The following is a 16,177-nucleotide window of genomic DNA, read 5'->3' as shown; positions in this document are numbered from 1 at the left end:
ATAGGTAGCTAGTCTTGTTTTTAAAATTTTTATGAAGAACAAGTTTAAGCTTTGTTGTAATGTGAGTTTGCCTGGACTGCTCAAGACCTGAATGCTTGTGTAGGAGGAACTCTTTGAGTTGGCTTCTTAAATACCTTCATGCTCTTTCACATCTGATACTCCTTGATGAAACATAGGAGCCTTGTCTTATAACAGGCTTAATCAAAGTGATACAAGCTACGAAAGTGAGATCTTGGAAGAGTGTTGCCATTTTCATAATGTAATAAAAATATTGTAATGATAAATAATAATTAATAAGTGTGTAATAAGCAAGTAATAAAAACAAATTTTATATTTCCAAGATGACTGCTTTTATAATTTATACTCAGGTAAAGGAGAAAATCCCTGGAAATATTCATTTTTAGGAGGGGGTTCGCGAGACTTGACATTTTAATGAAAGGGGTTCACAGGTTGTTAAAGTTTGGGAACCACTGTTCTAGATAAACAAATGTTTCCCTTTGCCACAAAGAGATCACAAAGCTGACATTAAGTTAGGATGATATAGCGGGAGTTCTTTAGGAAAAGCTACAACTAACTAGATATACCATTATCAAATTCATTATGCTAAAGCAAAGACTTCTAAAGAGGGCAGATCTATATTTTTACAAATTAAATACATCTGCAGTTTAAAAAGCGACACAGTTTAAAGAGAGTTAATTTTTGCCTAACAAGCTTGACTGACTTTGGCAGTGGTGCTATCTAGAAGGCTATACTGAACCTTTAGGAGAAGTTCATCATTGTATTTCCTGCCCTCAAAGCCAATGTTTCTTGTTATTGTACAAATGGAAATGGATGACTGACATTCTGAAAAGCTGCATAGTGTTGACTAATTAGTCAAGACACCACAGTCAGGTAGGAAAGAGTCATGCATTATGATCCCTCCCCTCTTTTTTAACTTGGACACAGAAGTTGACTTGCCCAAGTCTACACAACAAGCAGATGACATTCGGGGTTTCCTGGTGGTCAGTCAGTATTCAGCCCACTACTCCGCATTTCTGGGGTGTATGGGGTGGCCAGGGAGGGGTAGTACCTCTGATGGGGGGACTTGTCGTACCCTTTGGGGGTAGTCCGTCCACTTTGGTCCCCACCTGTCACTCAGCTCTCACCTGTGGCTCCAAGTAGCTGCAGCATGCGCAGCGGCCATACCCCGGGCAACGGCTTCGACAGGCCGGCTAAACCAGGTGGGTGTAACTGATGGGACTCAAACCCTCAGTGAATTTGGGATATGCCTACCCTGCATGCGACGTCAGCTCCGGCGGATTGGGCGAAAGAGATCACTAAGATCCAATGGCCAAGAAGGCGGGTCTGCAACGCTTTGTGGAAAGCGAAGGACTTGACGAGGCACGAAAGACGTCAAGGCTATCCACTGCAACCAAAGAAGTTACCAGTCATGACGATTTTTCGTACCATTGGTGTCTGGCTTCTAAGGTCGAGAGAGTGGGATTGCTCCCGTGCAACGGCTCTACCACTTAAAAAGCTTTCACGCACAGGTCCTGTGCAAATCACCAAACATCATCATCATACTACCCAAGTCCTGCGGCGATGGGGGAGGGGCAAAGCGACAGGTCAAGGTTACCACTGGGAGTTGTAGTCCCAATCCTGCACGCAGGCGGCCTGTGGATAGGTGGTCGTCCAACTCTGTACTTGGGGCAGCAGAGTTGCCCGGCAGCATCCCAGGCGTCTGAGCAGCCCTCTTCAGGACAGCACTGCTCACCCTAGTAAGGGAGGGGCCTAGAAAAGGTGGCCTAAAAATTGCCTGCCCTACAACAACTGGCCAGCAAGCCATGGCTGGCAGTTTAACCCAATCTGCGGCTGAAACCAAAAGAAAAATTTGAGAAAACTTACCATTGGTGTATGGAATGTTCATACCCTCATGGATCGAGAAGCTGTTGCAAGACCTGAGAGAAGGACAGCCCTCATTGCTCGAGAACTAGTCCACTACAACATCGATATAGTGGCATTAAGTGAAACAAGATTGCCTGGGGAAGGTTTCTTGAGTGAACCAGGAGGTGGTTACACCTTCTTCTGGAAGGGTAAGACTGAGACAGAGGACAGAATACACGGAGTTGGTCTGGCAATAAAAACCTTATTGATGCATCAACTCCCAGACCTTCCAGTGGGTATCAATGAAAGATTGCTGAAGCTACGCTTCCCACTAAATGCCAAAAGTCATGTCACCATCATCAGTGCATATGCACCCACTTTAACATGCTCTGACAACTCAAAGGAACAATTCTATGAAGATCTCGACAGACTGATCAAGGCCACACCTGTAACAGATAAACTACTCCTACTTGGAGATTTCAATGCCCGAGTCGGGGCTGACAGCAAGAACTGGAAAGGAGTAATCGGGCCACATGGTGTGGGCAAAATGAACAATAATGGATTACTTCTTTTGAGTCTTTGTTCTGAAAATGACCTGACCATTACCAACACTCTGTTCCGACAAGCGGACAAATACAAAACGACGTGGATGCACCCTAGGTCCAAACAGTGGCATCTGATAGATTATGCCATTGTTAGAAGGCGAGACATCCGAGACGTATTGATTACCAGAGTAATGTGAGGCGCAGAGTGCTGGACAGATCACAGATTAGTCAGGACATCTCTTCAACTCTACATCGTTCCTTCTCGGCACAGACGCCCTAAGCATGTGCGACCTGCTTTCAATATAGCCAAACTGAAGGATGCTCAATGTTTCAACAAATTCCAGAAGAGTCTTGATGACAAATTGACATCCCACAGACAACTGATCGGTACTGTAACCGAAAAGTGGGACCAGTTCAAGCAGATAGTGACTGACACAGCAATAACATCTCTTGGACCAAAGAAAAGAACACATCAGGATTGGTTTGATGAGAACCAAGAAGAAATATGCTCAGCACTGGAAGAAAAGTGCTTTATCGAATGGCAGAATGACCCCTCCTCAGTCTCTAAACGGGACCATTTCAAGTACCTTCAGAGCAAAACACAGAAAGATACAAGACAACTGGTGGGAGAGCAAAGCCAAAGAAATTGAGCACTATGCTGAGACCCACAACTTAAAGATGTTCTTCAGTGCTATTAAGACTGTCTATGGACCCTTTAAACCAAGGACCACCCCATTGCTCTCATTAGACAACACAACGCTGATTAAAGATAAAGAAGGCATCAACGAAAGCTGGCGAGAACACTTTAGCAACCTTCTCAATAGACCATCAACCGTGAATAATAATGTCCTTAATGAAATTCCACAACAACCTGCTCTGACAGATCTTGACTTTCCGCCCACTATAGATGAGATTAAGAAAGCTGTTAGCCAGATGAGTTCAGGGAAAGCTCCTGGAAAAGATGGGATACCAGCAGAGATATATAAAGCAGCAGGTCCAGCAGCACTAGCAGCATTCCACAGTGTGATCATCAACATCTGGGAGGATGAAAACATACCACAGGACCTTCGCGATGCTACTATTGTCTCTCTTTTCAAGAACAAAGGCAGCAAAGCAGAATGTGGAAACTATAGAGGCATATTCCTCCTCTCTGTTGGAGGGAAGATCATCGCCCACATCATCTTGAACCGCCTAATAGCCAGTATTTCCGAGGCAAATCTACCTGAAAGTCAATGTGGTTTTCGACCTGGCCGGAGCACAGTCGACATGGTGTTTGCTGTCAGACAAATACAAGAGAAGTGCATTGAACAGAACATGCACCTGTATGCTGTCTTCATAGATCTGACAAAGGCGTTTGATACCGTCAACGGGGAAGCCCTTTGGACCATTCTAACATGACTTGGCTGCCCAAGAAAATTTGTCCAGATTATATGCCTTTTTCATGACAGCATGACAGGCGAAGTATTGTCTGATGGAGCCACATCAGCCCCCTTTAACATCACCAACGCCGTGAAACAAGGATGTGTTCTCGCTCCTGTCCTATTTAACCTGTTCTTTGCATGTGTCCTTAACCATGCAGTGAAAGATCTGGACCGAGGTATATACTTGAAATACCGGGACAATGGTTCACTTTTTGACCTCCGTCGCCTGAATGCAAAGACTAAGACAGTGCAGAAACTCCTTCTTGAGGCACTCTTTGCTGACGATTGTGCCCTCATGGCTCACACTGAAAATGATCTTCAGCACATTGTCAACAAGTTTGCTGAGGCCTCGCAACTTTTCGGACTAACTATCAGCCTCGGAAAGACAGAAGTTCTCCATCAACCTGCACCTGGATCAAATGCTTCTGTCCCGAGTATCTCCATCGACGGCACTCAGCTGAAAGTAGTGGAGAACTTTAAATATCTGGGTAGTGTCATATCCAGTGATGGATCACTGGATAATGAGATCAATGCACGAATATCCAAAGCAAGCCAGGCACTTGGCTGTCTGGGTGTCAAAGTTTTAAATCACCATAACATCCGGATGTCAGCAAAACTGCTTGTGTACAGAGCTGTTGTTCTTTCATCTCTTTTGTACGGATGCGAAACATGGACACTATATAGGTGTCACATCAAGCAGTTCGAAGCATTTCACATGCGCTGCCTCCGTAACATCATGAAGATCCGCTGGCAAGACAAAGTGCCCAATCTCGAAGTCCTCGAGAGAGCCCAGATGACAAGCATCGAAATGATGATCATGAAGTCACAGCTACGTTGGACCGGTCATGTCAGCCGCTTGGATGCCAACAGAATCCCCCGCCAGCTTCTGTATGGTGAGCTCTCCCAGGGCATCCGGCATATAGGTCGTCCACGGAAACGTTACAAGGACACCATCAAAGCCAATCTGCAGTACAGCAGTATCAAACCTAGGGACCTTGAGGACGCCGCCAGCGATAGAACACAGTGGCATGCAACAGTCAGAAATACCTGCATCGCCTTTGAGGAAGACCGCTGCCGGCGTCTACAAGAGGCACGCGAACGACGTCACAGAGCATCAGCAGCGCACAATCCACTGATCGCGAACTTCCCATGCACCATCTGCAGCAAAATGTGCACCTCTAGAATTGGCTTGTATAGACATCAGAGGGCACACCATGAGACCAACAACTGATGATCTGCACAGATTTGTCATCATCGGATCGATGGACTACCAAGAGACTCCACATTTCAACTCAGAGTAAAACCGGAGATCTGAACGAAGGTCTATATTACAAGCGATAAGCAGCGCAACTGCACCAATGCAGCTGCGATGCTGTAGCACATCCGATAAAGATGCTCTATGCTGACAGGCGAGCGCTCTCCTGTCCGCATAAGTTACTTCACCTCAGAGGCGGAAGTTATGTCGGTGGGAGACAGCGCTTAGGTCGCTAGTGTTGCTCAAGGGAGAGGGGGTGTCTTTCACACCCCTGCGTGACATAAGTTAGGTTGATTTAAGAGATAGTGTAGACCTGCCCGGTGTAATACTAGGGTGACATATGGATACCCCATTTGGAATGGTCATGCTCAGTTTGTGTATTTATCCAGTACTGCCACCCTTCCTCCTCAAGCAGACTCATCATGTTAACATTGTGATTGCCACTGACTTGCTAGAGACATGAAACAGGGAGTGGATACAGAAGCTGCCATTCAGCTGCAGTAAGAAGCATAAAGGTTTGCATAGCAGCTTTAATAAGAATTAAGAAGACCGTGAGATTGGATATATTGTTTCATGTGCTACAGGAAGCTTCAGATATTTTTACAGATGTGAATTGAGCCTCCAAACAGAGCAGAAGCTGAAAACAACTGTATGATCCATGTACATGGAAGAGAATCTGCACAGACTAAACCAACCAGAACTAACTGTTAGGTAAAGGGAGAAAAGTGAACTGATCAATAACTATTTTCTCTAGTATTTACAACGAATCACCTTGTAGGTAGAGGGTTAACACTAGAGTGGAGTCAATTAGCACAAGAGAGGCCTTAATCTGAGGCATCTCGGTCAAAAATTTAAACAAAATCATCTTCCCAAGACAGCAGTTGACTGTAAGTGTAATTTTCTATTCTGGTTGTGTGATTTGATTGCAAAAACCTGAATTGTTATCCTGACCAATTTTCTAGTTTGTTAGTATAGGATATAAGACACAAATAGTATTGTACTATTAGTTGCTGTTAAGGTAAGTTAATAAAACTAAATTCAACTCTCAAGTCATTTTGTTTAGTTAAGCACTCAGATCAACAGAGCCCGAAGATGGAATGCGTATTTAGTTGAGTTGCTCAGCAAAGGTTTGTTCTATACTCTTTCACACTGGCAAGCAGCAAAAATAGATTATTGAGTGCGGTGTATGATGTGTATGGATGATTACTTGCCATCTGTTCACCCAGCAGATGGTGCTAGGACATTCTACATTTCACTAATGCACTTCTGGTTTCTGCCATTAAAATAATTCTCATTTCAAGTATACAAGCCACTAAATATTCCAGAGCATTGCTACAATTCAGACAAAAGAAAGATGTTTGTATCCACAACAAGCAATGAGTGCAAGATTATGCCAAGTGAGAAGCAAGTAAATCCAGTTTACTCTTGGCTACACTGCATGGGCTTCAATGTCCAAAAAAAACTTTATTCAAAGCATGGCTGTTTGTTTGGATAACAAATGCGATCAGTCAGCAATCAAAAACCATCCTATGAAAGGAATGTTTTTGGTGGGGGAGAATTAGGTTAATTTAGGTCAATCGTCTTGTCTAGTGTTCCTTGTAGGCAAGCCAAAGCCTGCTGCTTCTTCCTCCTCCCTCAACATTTCAGAGCAGACCTCTTTCATTTTCTTTAAAGAGCAAAAACCTCAGTTTTGTATGTTCATCTGACACCCACTCATGTACAGGATCACATATTGCCAGGCCATCCAGCCAGATGAGCCTCCTCTCCAAGTCCTTGCACTAGCCCTTACCTCTTTTTTTTTTTTAAATAAAAAGAACTCAACCCACCACCAAATATAAAATTCTAGCCCTAATCCTTTGTCCTCACCCCAGCAAGGCCAGCACTGACCCATCATTTCTCTGTTTCTCCTGCTGTGGTCTCATGCCTGGGGGTAGTGTAGAAGACTGTGCAAGACACCCTTCCTGAGCAAGGACATGTACACAACTGTACACATCCCAACCCTCTCCTCTCAACATCCCTCATTGAGAGGTACATATATTTAGCTGAATAGGACATTTAACCCCCCCACCCACCCCAAATTCACCTTCTTTAGCAGGTCATGCACTAGTCCTTACCATGTAGTCATGGATGTCTACATGCCTTACATCATGGCTGACATTTTCTCCCTGTCCAGAGGGGTTTAGTCATATTGATTGTATTACATAGGTAGTTAATCTTCTGGAGAAATGTCAAAGCGGGGCGGGGTGTGTGTGTGTGTGTTATGAGAGGTGAGACTGCATTTTATCTGGAACGTTTTTGCACAGTTCAGGAATAAGCACACATAGAAATTGAACCATTGCATGCAAAGAAGGAATTCTAAGGGCAAGTCAGTATTTAAAAAAAAAACACAACAAAACTAAACACTCAAAAAACAAACAAAACAAAAAAACCCACACCACACACACTAAGAAGCAAGAACTCCAGAACTAGAGGCAAGCTATAAAGGAAAGCCTTCCACCTATTAATGAATTCTATTGTGACAGATTTTCGTTACCAGTCTGCCTGGGGCTACAGTTGATCAGGAGATGATGAGTCACACCAAGTGTCTAAATGTTAAAGCTTTATTGATAAAATAATAAAACAACAGCAGAGAGTGCTGGGATGCTTCCATGTCACTCAGGGGAAGAAAGAAAGCGTTAATGGCCCAGGTCTGGGTGAAGGGGCGGGGGGGGGGGCAGGGGAGGTGGACAGGAGTGCTGTCCTGGCCCCAGGACGTCCAGGTCTGCTATTGCTCTCCGAGTTGCTTCAGTTCTCAGGAGGGTTTTAAGTCCTGTGCTCCTGCGGGGGGACGGGGGGACAGAGGGGGGGTTCGTTCAGAGAGCTCTGCTCCTGGTGCTCTTTGTGCCAGTCCAAACCAGCTTTCTGTGGTTTCTTTAACTTTCCCCAAAACACACCAGTTTCAGGGCCATGAGACAGTTCTGTTTGTTCTTGGCTGGCCTTCGCCGTTTCGCTCCTTTTCCCGGCCCCTGCATTTTGTTCAACAACTTTCCTTTCTCACGGCTGGGCGGGGGGGGGGGGGGGGGGGGGGGTTGGACTCCCCCCCCCCCCCCCTTCTGTCTTGGCAGGTAGCAGCTGGCCTTGGGCTGGAGTCAGCTTCTTATCTTTGGACTGAGCTTGCTAGCTGCAGTGTTGAGTTAACCTGTTCTCTGCTTTCTTCTTTCTTTCCCTCCCCCCCCCCCAGCCTCTCGTACTCCTGCAACAGAATCTTCCACTCTCCACTCACACATCTTTAACCCTCCCCAAAATGCTTTGCGATGCTTGCAACAGCATTAGCAATATACAGTGCTGCTCTACCTACCCAGGGGACTCCCTAAGGGAGGGGGCCTTGGGGTGTGACAGTCCCATCCCTCCCTTGGCCCCCAAATCAACAATTTGTTGGAGGGGTCATCACTTAGGTTTCCATCCTCCCCCTAGTATGGTGGCAAGGGTTACGGTTGGCCTTCTACATAAACAACGATATAGCATACATAAAAGTATTAGGGCAGCAACACTTGCATACACTAGTGACTTCTGGCTTCATTAGTTACATAGCATAACACATCCCCCTGTTGGCATAGATGCCCCACGCGAACGGCAGTGGCAAAGGCAGCTTTCTCCAGGTTAAATGTGTGTTTTAACACCATGGAGGAGGAGGCGGCGGCATCTGTCTGGAATATGGAAAGTTGCTCTCAGGTGTGTGCCAATGGGAGAAACACATTGGGTGTTATCCATGAAAAATTAATGTTTCTAACTATGTTGTGTTTAACAGTCTTTGCATAACAATGGGCCAATGCACTGAAAAATTTTGTGTTCGTGATCTTAACCGCAAGTAGAGAGGCACCCTGGGGTAGGTGGTCTTCCAAACACATGCAGAGGTATTGGTAAACACATGGGCCTTAGGGGGGGCATATCCCGATGCCTCCCCTTCCCAGAAGATGTGTTGACCTACCTCATAAAAGCAGCCTGGCACTGCCTTTTCTTTACACATCATTTGAGGGGGCTCTACAGGCCACAGCTGCCAAGTGTTGCCTTCTGCAATCCATATGTGTGGATAGAAGATGTAGTCAGCACATACTGCTTAGCCATGTCATTGGAGGGAGCCACCTCCCACACATCGCGATGGACCACCCAATCCCAGATAATACATGATGCCTAACGTAGGATTCTAAGCCACAATTGCATATATGATCTTGCCCTGACAAATTTTGCAGGCTTGAAGCAGCAAGAGCGGTCCCACCACTCCTGTTTGGGGTGTCCCTGGGCTCTCACTATTACTGCTTTGTCCTGTTAACTAAGCAAGAGGGAAAGAAAAAGAAAAAGAACAACACAAATGTGCCTATTGGGGAAACTGAGGCACAGATGAAAACTCCCTAAATTATTAGTTGTCCTGCTACCGCCCTCCCTGGCTTTCATCATGGATGTTATTTGCCTGGTCTAGGAGGTTACAACAACAACATTATGCCCCGAAATCAGTAATTGCTATTGCTTGCCAAAGGGCTTCCCATTCCACTTCCATTGGGACAACCCTGTTCCTCCTGTGGTGGCCTGGAGTAGGATTCAGGGGAGGCTCGGGGCCACCCACCAGGTATTTTGCTGTGGCCCTGGTGTGTCTATCCAGACTATGCACTGTCTCCATGGCCCCTCCACTCCAGCCACACGATGGCTTGGGCTCCCATCAGTAGCTAGAGCCAGGGAGAGCCTTTGGAGGTATCTTCCCTCCTCATAATCATGGCATTATCTGAATAATGATAGATAGCTAGAACCCTGGATGGTCCAGGCAGGTGGCTGGTCCACAACTGAGGCCCACGATGCCATGACCAGAAACCTATGTTTTGAATTGATTGGCATGTGCTCATTTTAATTTACCGGGTAGCTGAAGCTGGTACACTACTAGGGAGAGGCGACTCTCACTGGGGTACAGACCCACCCACTTGATGTCCAGAGTATATCATTTTCAAAGATTACCCCACATCATTGGATAACCGAAAAGGATGTGGAAGGAGAATTATTCTTGGCCAGGGGAAAGATGGCAGTGGGCTTCCCCCAGCTATCCTTATACTGAGGTTTTATGGGTTTGGAGGTAGTAGTGGTTGAGCAGTGTTTTATGTTCTGAATTCCAGGAGTCCTTTCCTGTCAAAAACTCAAGACATTATTAATCATGCAAAAGGTTTAATTTGTGAAACATGTACCTATTTCAATTTTTCATTGTTTTTACTATGGTATACCAGTAGGTTGAGATGGTTTATTATGGCAGAGGGTCCAGTCCATTTTGATTTCAGGGAATGGCCCCCTTTTTCTCTTCCAATTTGTTTCTGTATTGGGCTTCGTGTAGCTGGGACACAGAGCTTAATTTATTCTTAATTACCTCCAGGTCTACAGTATGTATAATTCCTGCTCCAAAACCAATTTCTCCCAATATACGGTCTGCTGCCTAAGAATGTTTCCTGGCAGCATTTACTATACAACAGTGCTCGCGATAAAATAAACGACAGGACACAATATAGGACACAACATTTCTATTGTGACAGTAGACTCATGGTATTTTGGGTTGCTTTGCAGCTAGTATAACAGGAGTACTTGTGGCACCTTAGAGACTAACAAATTTATTAGAGCATAAGCTTTCGTGGGCTACAACCCACTTCTTCGGATGCATATAGAGTGAACCATATATTGAGGAGATATATATATACACACACACATACAGAGAGCATGAACAGGTGGGAGTTGTCTTACCAACTCTGAGAGGCCAATTAAGTAAGAGGAAAAAAACCTTTGAAGTGATAATCAAGATGGCTCAGTACAGACAGTTTGATAAGAAGCAAGTGTGAAAATACTTACAAGGGGAGATAGATTCAATGTTTGTAATGGCTCAGCCATTCCCAATCCCTATTTAGCCCTGAGTTGATTGTGTCTAGTTTGCATATCAATTCCAGCTCAGCAGTCTCTCATTGGAGTCTGTTTTTGAAGTTTTTCTGTTTTAAGATAGGTTTCAGAGTAGCAGCCGTGTTAGTCTGTATCCGCTTACAGACAACCCCCCAACCTAAAGCAAATACTCACCAGCAACCACACATCACTGAACAAAAACACTGACCCAGGAACCTATCCTTGTAACAAAGCCCGATGCCAACTCTGTCCACATATCTATTCAAGTGACACCATCATAGGGCCTAATCACATCAGCCATACCATCTGTGGCTCGTTCACCTGCACATCTACCAATGTGATATATGCCATCATGTGCCAGCAATGCCCCTCTGCCATGTACATTGGCCAAACCGGACAGTCTCTACGCAAAAGAATTAATGGACACAAATCTGACATCAGGAATCATAATACTCAAAAACTAGTGGGAGAACACTTTAACCTGTCTGGCCATTCTTTGACAGACCTGCGGGTGGCTATCTTAAAACAGAAAAACTTCAAAAACAGACTCCAACGAGAGACTGCTGAGCTGGAATTGATATGCAAACTAGACACAATCAACTCAGGGCTAAATAGGGATTGGGAATGGCTGAGCCATTACAAACATTGAATCTATCTCCCCTTGTAAGTATTTTCACACTTGCTTCTTATCAAACTGTCTGTACTGAGCCATCTTGATTATCACTTCAAAAGTTTTTTTCCTCTTACTTAATTGGCCTCTCAGAGTTGGTAAGACAACTCCCACCTGTTCATGCTCTCTGTATGTGTGTGTATATATATATCTCCTCAATATATGGTTCACTCTATATGCATCCGAAGAAGTGGGTTGTAGCCCACGAAAGCTTATGCTCTAATAAATTTGTTAGTCTCTAAGGTGCCACAAGTACTCCTGTTATTTTTGCGGATACAGACTAACACGGCTGCTACTCTGAAACTTTGCAGCTAGTATCAGCTTTTCCTGTTTTTCTGAAAGAAAAAAAAAAAAAGAATGTGTAGAAGGGAGGGGGGGGGCAGATTCTTGCTTAAAATATTCCTCTCTTTACAAAAACCTTTGCCTGCAATCAGCAAGACAGAGGAATTACCCCCATATTTTCCTTTGTTCGTTCTATAGGCAGGCCAGATTTCAATGGCTTTTACCTTTATCAGTTAATGCAAATTACCTAACACAGATAGCTTTAAATCCAAATGCAAGCTAGAAAGTATCAGCAGCTCAGAGACTCTGTCTTAAAAGGGACACAATCAACATTCACCCAAGTTATTACTTTTAACTCCTGCTTCCAAAACAGTGATTTGGAAAAGAAAAAACACAACCTATTGTGGCTCCCTTTAGCAAAGTGACAGTTTGATTACACAGAGCCACCTTAAGGCTCAGTGTGGGGCAGTCTCTCTTTTACTACAGCTCTTATCTGCTATTTTGTTACAAAAAAACAGATTTAATTCCCCCCCCCCCCCCCCATTCTCCTGGCTTTGACTGCCCTGCTGCAGCCATGACTTTGGTCTTTATTTAAAAGAGTTTAAATTTTGTAAAGCATTGAGTTACCTTAAGGGTTAAATGCTGCTAAAATACCAAAAAGTTAAACCACACTAGTTACCTGTGTCTGGCAAAAGTGTTTCTTGGTTTTGCACATTTGAATGGAAGATTCAAATGAATTTTAGTGGTATTATTTAAAACGACACCAATTCATCTTAAACCTACAACACACCAGGAGTGTTCTTTTGACTATGAATAAGTTAGTCAAATTTGCTAAATGATTTCACTTCGATAACCTCTCTGCCTGGATTATTTACAGACATTCCTTTGGAAAAGGGCCCGTTTTTCTTTCAGAAAGGCTGCAAAGAAACCAAGATTTTTCTTTTTCCTTGAACACTTTCCCTTTTTAACACCATTACGTTTAACTGCTTAATTCCCTCCAGACTCTGCAGAGGGAACTTCTCACTCTCTTTTTTCCAATTTCCAAACTGTTGCCTGCCTGCTTGTCTGGACCTGATTCTGTTTTTTTCACTGAATTGCCCTTTTCCATGGGTACAGGCTTTGTTTCATTACCAATTTAGCAAGGAGGGTGGGCTCCTTAGCTAGCCCCCATCCCTCCTGGTCCCTTTCCTCTTCATAATTACCCCACGGGGTGCTCTCCTCGTAGTTGGGGGTGCCATACATACGACCTTCTCCCCCTTCACCAGCTGGACCTCTCCTCAGTCTTAATGAGGGCCACTATAGGGGTGCAAAGGTTCCGCCCAAAATTGAGGAGCCTCACAAAGGGTGAGATCAAAGCCAGCCCTCACAAGGGTCACCTGATTCATCCCCCTGTGAAGCTCACCACCTGGACAGAATGCACGGCCAATTGACGTTTTAACGGTTCTGTTTTCTTTTCATGGCAAGCACAATGCTGGTGCAGCGTATGCTGGGCATGAATGGTCAAGTCTTTGATGAGTCCCTGAAGGACCAGTACTTGCTTAGCCAGTGCTTCCAGGCGGGTGAGTTCTGCCTTTTCCGCCTGGAAGTCCTGTCTCAAGGCTTGCAACTTGTCCTGGGCATAGGTCTGGGTTGGCACCTGGTTAGTGATCTGCGCTTTCAGTTGCTCAATTTCCACCAGCTGTCGGGTACACACCTCTTCCCTTCTCCTCAACTCCTCTTTCGGTCCCGACAGCATCTGATACCACATGGCAGCTGCAGTCCAAATTAATCCCACATCTGCCCCTAGGTTTTCACCCTTCTGCTTTTCATACTCAGTATACAGATTCAACAAATCCTGCCAAGAATGCAGGCTTTTCTAAAGCTCCGTCACGGAATCCCAGGGATTGTATCCCACCTTGGCGAGAGCCCTCTCCAGCTGGGAGAGGTCCTCACCCTCCCTTTGAAAGAGGTAGCAGGGTCCTGTCCCTCTTGGCTGCCTCTCCTGTGGCTTGGGCATAGGTTCACCTGCCTCCCATGACACCAGCTGACCAGGCAGCCGGACTACCATGTCCGCGCTCCCATGCCTGTACATCCAGGCTTGAACCCACCACTGATGCCATTGCCCATGACTGCGGGACTCCCGAGTCCGCCGCAGCACCCTTTTGTTTCCTGAACATGTCGTTGTTACAATTGGTTAGTACAACTCTTAAGATCTTTCACTCACTGGAGATTTCACATTGCTCAGACCAGCACCGGGGCTAACAATGCTCACCCTTCCTGGGCCGGAGGGAGAGACACTAAGTCTCCCTCTGTATTACTTGGTCCTTTCTCACCAAGGGTCCATACATCAAGTGCCCCTCTTGGGCTGAGCAAGAAACCCTAGGCTTTCCTCTTATACTCAGGCATACTACAACTGAGTGTGTATGAACTGAGGATTGTTAGCTTGGCGTGAGAATCTTTAAGTCCTCCTCCTATTGCCTGGTACTGCTACGACCGGGGGTAAACCCACCTGCGCCTGCCAACTGGGGTGGAGAGAGGAACGCTAAGCCTCTCTCCATTTCTCAGTCATACTATGACTGAGGGTGGGGCTCACCTTTAATGATAAGATCTTCAATATGAAATACCAACAGTGCCGGGCAGAGCAAACATGAAATACCAAGGGCAGAACAGTTGGTGCACTCTGCAGGGCTCCCCTTCTCCACAATTCTCTACCAAAACGGAGAGATTTTTGTTACCAGTCTGCCTGGGGCCATAGTTGATCAGGCTCGGGCCACAGGATCTTTTTGGGGAGGAGAGGAGGCACAGCAAGTATCTAAATTGTAAAGCTTTTATTATTTTATCAATAAACAGCGGAGAGTGCTGGGAATGCTCCCACATCACTCAGGGGAAGAAAGAAAGCGTTAATGCCCCAAGCTCTAACCCACTTCCATACTCACACACGCACGACCCAGAGTGTCCAAGTCTGGGTGTCACATCAGAAGAAGGGATGGGAAGTGCTGTCCTGGCCCAGGCTGTCTGCTGTTGCTCTCAGAGTTGCTTCAGCTCTCAGGAGTCTGTGTGTCTGTGTGTCTGTGTGTCTGTGTGTCTGTGTGTCTGTGTGTCTGTGTGTCTGTGTGTCTGTGTGTCTGTGTGTCTGTGTGTCTGTGTCCAGAACTGCATTAGGAGTATGTCCACAGCAAGCAGATAAGATTTAATGCTTCATTTCACTCTTGGATGGTTTAGAACACTGGTTCCCAGCCTTGTTCTGCTGCTTGTGCAGGGAAAGCCCCTGGCAGGCCGGGCCACTTTGTTTATCTGCCGCGTCCGCGAGTTCAGCCGATCGCGGCTCCCAGTGGCCGCGGCACACTGCTCCAGGCCAATGGGAGCTGCTGGAAGCAGCGCGGGCCGAGGGACGTGCTGGCAGCTGCTTCCAGCAGCTCCCATTGGCCTGGAGCAGTGTGCCGCGGCCACTGGGGAGCCGCGATCGGCCGAACCTGCGGACGCGGCAGATAAACAAACTGGCCCGGCCCGCCAGGGGCTTTCACTGCACAAGCAGCAGAACAAGTTTGGAAGCCACTGGTTTAGAATCATGCTCACATCCACAGGAGCTTCCCCAGGTCTTCCAAGGCGTTGTGCAACAGATACAGTCGCCCACTCAGTGCTGCACTCCACTCCCTCCTCCTTGTTTCTCTTCTAGCCATGATATTCTTGCACCAAAAAGCCACTTAGTTCTTTTATGGCCCTTATGATGGTGAGCTGGTGTCCATGAGCCAGAATTGACCTTTACAGTCTCAGATAAGGTATTTGAAAGAAACCCCAATAGCCAAGTGATAGAGCCATCTTTTTTTTTTTTTTTTAATTTAGCAGAATTTACATAAGTACAAAGCCAGCTTTAGAAAAATGCAAGTTTCATTGCATGCTTTATAACCAAATTTGTCTGCAGACCTTGATACAACAAGCATGAACAGCAAGAGCTATAGACAACAAGTTAACAATTCCACCCCTAGCCTCATCAGCGACGCAGCAGAGATGGCCCCATTACAGCCTGCAGGAATTCCGGTATACCCTTTGTAGTCTGTCACTTTGAGTGCTTCCAGGACTTAACATGGAGTCTAGACTAATCTTCTTCAGCTACTGCAGATGGTCAAGATGCAGAGTTCTTTAGCTGATTAGCTAGTTTAATGAAGTTGGAAGAGAGTTGTTTGTTCTCACTTTGGTCTTAAACAAGCCAGGGGAAGAGTGCCTATGGCAAGCTATAGGCTGGATTCAAAGCAGCAGAAAG

General features: G+C 45.7%; 1 pseudogene; it reads left to right on the top strand.

Annotated features, from left to right (window-relative positions):
- The first annotated feature begins 1,326 nt into the window (after window positions 1–1,326).
- On the top strand, window positions 1,327–4,682 carry LOC135873687 (uncharacterized; annotated as a pseudogene).
- The last annotated feature ends 11,495 nt before the right edge of the window (window positions 4,683–16,177 follow it).

This window comes from Emys orbicularis, chromosome 2 (genome assembly GCF_028017835.1).
Source record: "Emys orbicularis isolate rEmyOrb1 chromosome 2, rEmyOrb1.hap1, whole genome shotgun sequence".
NCBI classification, from domain to species: domain Eukaryota; kingdom Metazoa; phylum Chordata; order Testudines; family Emydidae; genus Emys; species Emys orbicularis.
Note: the sequence above shows the minus strand (reverse complement) of the source record. Positions and strands in the feature narration are given on the sequence as shown.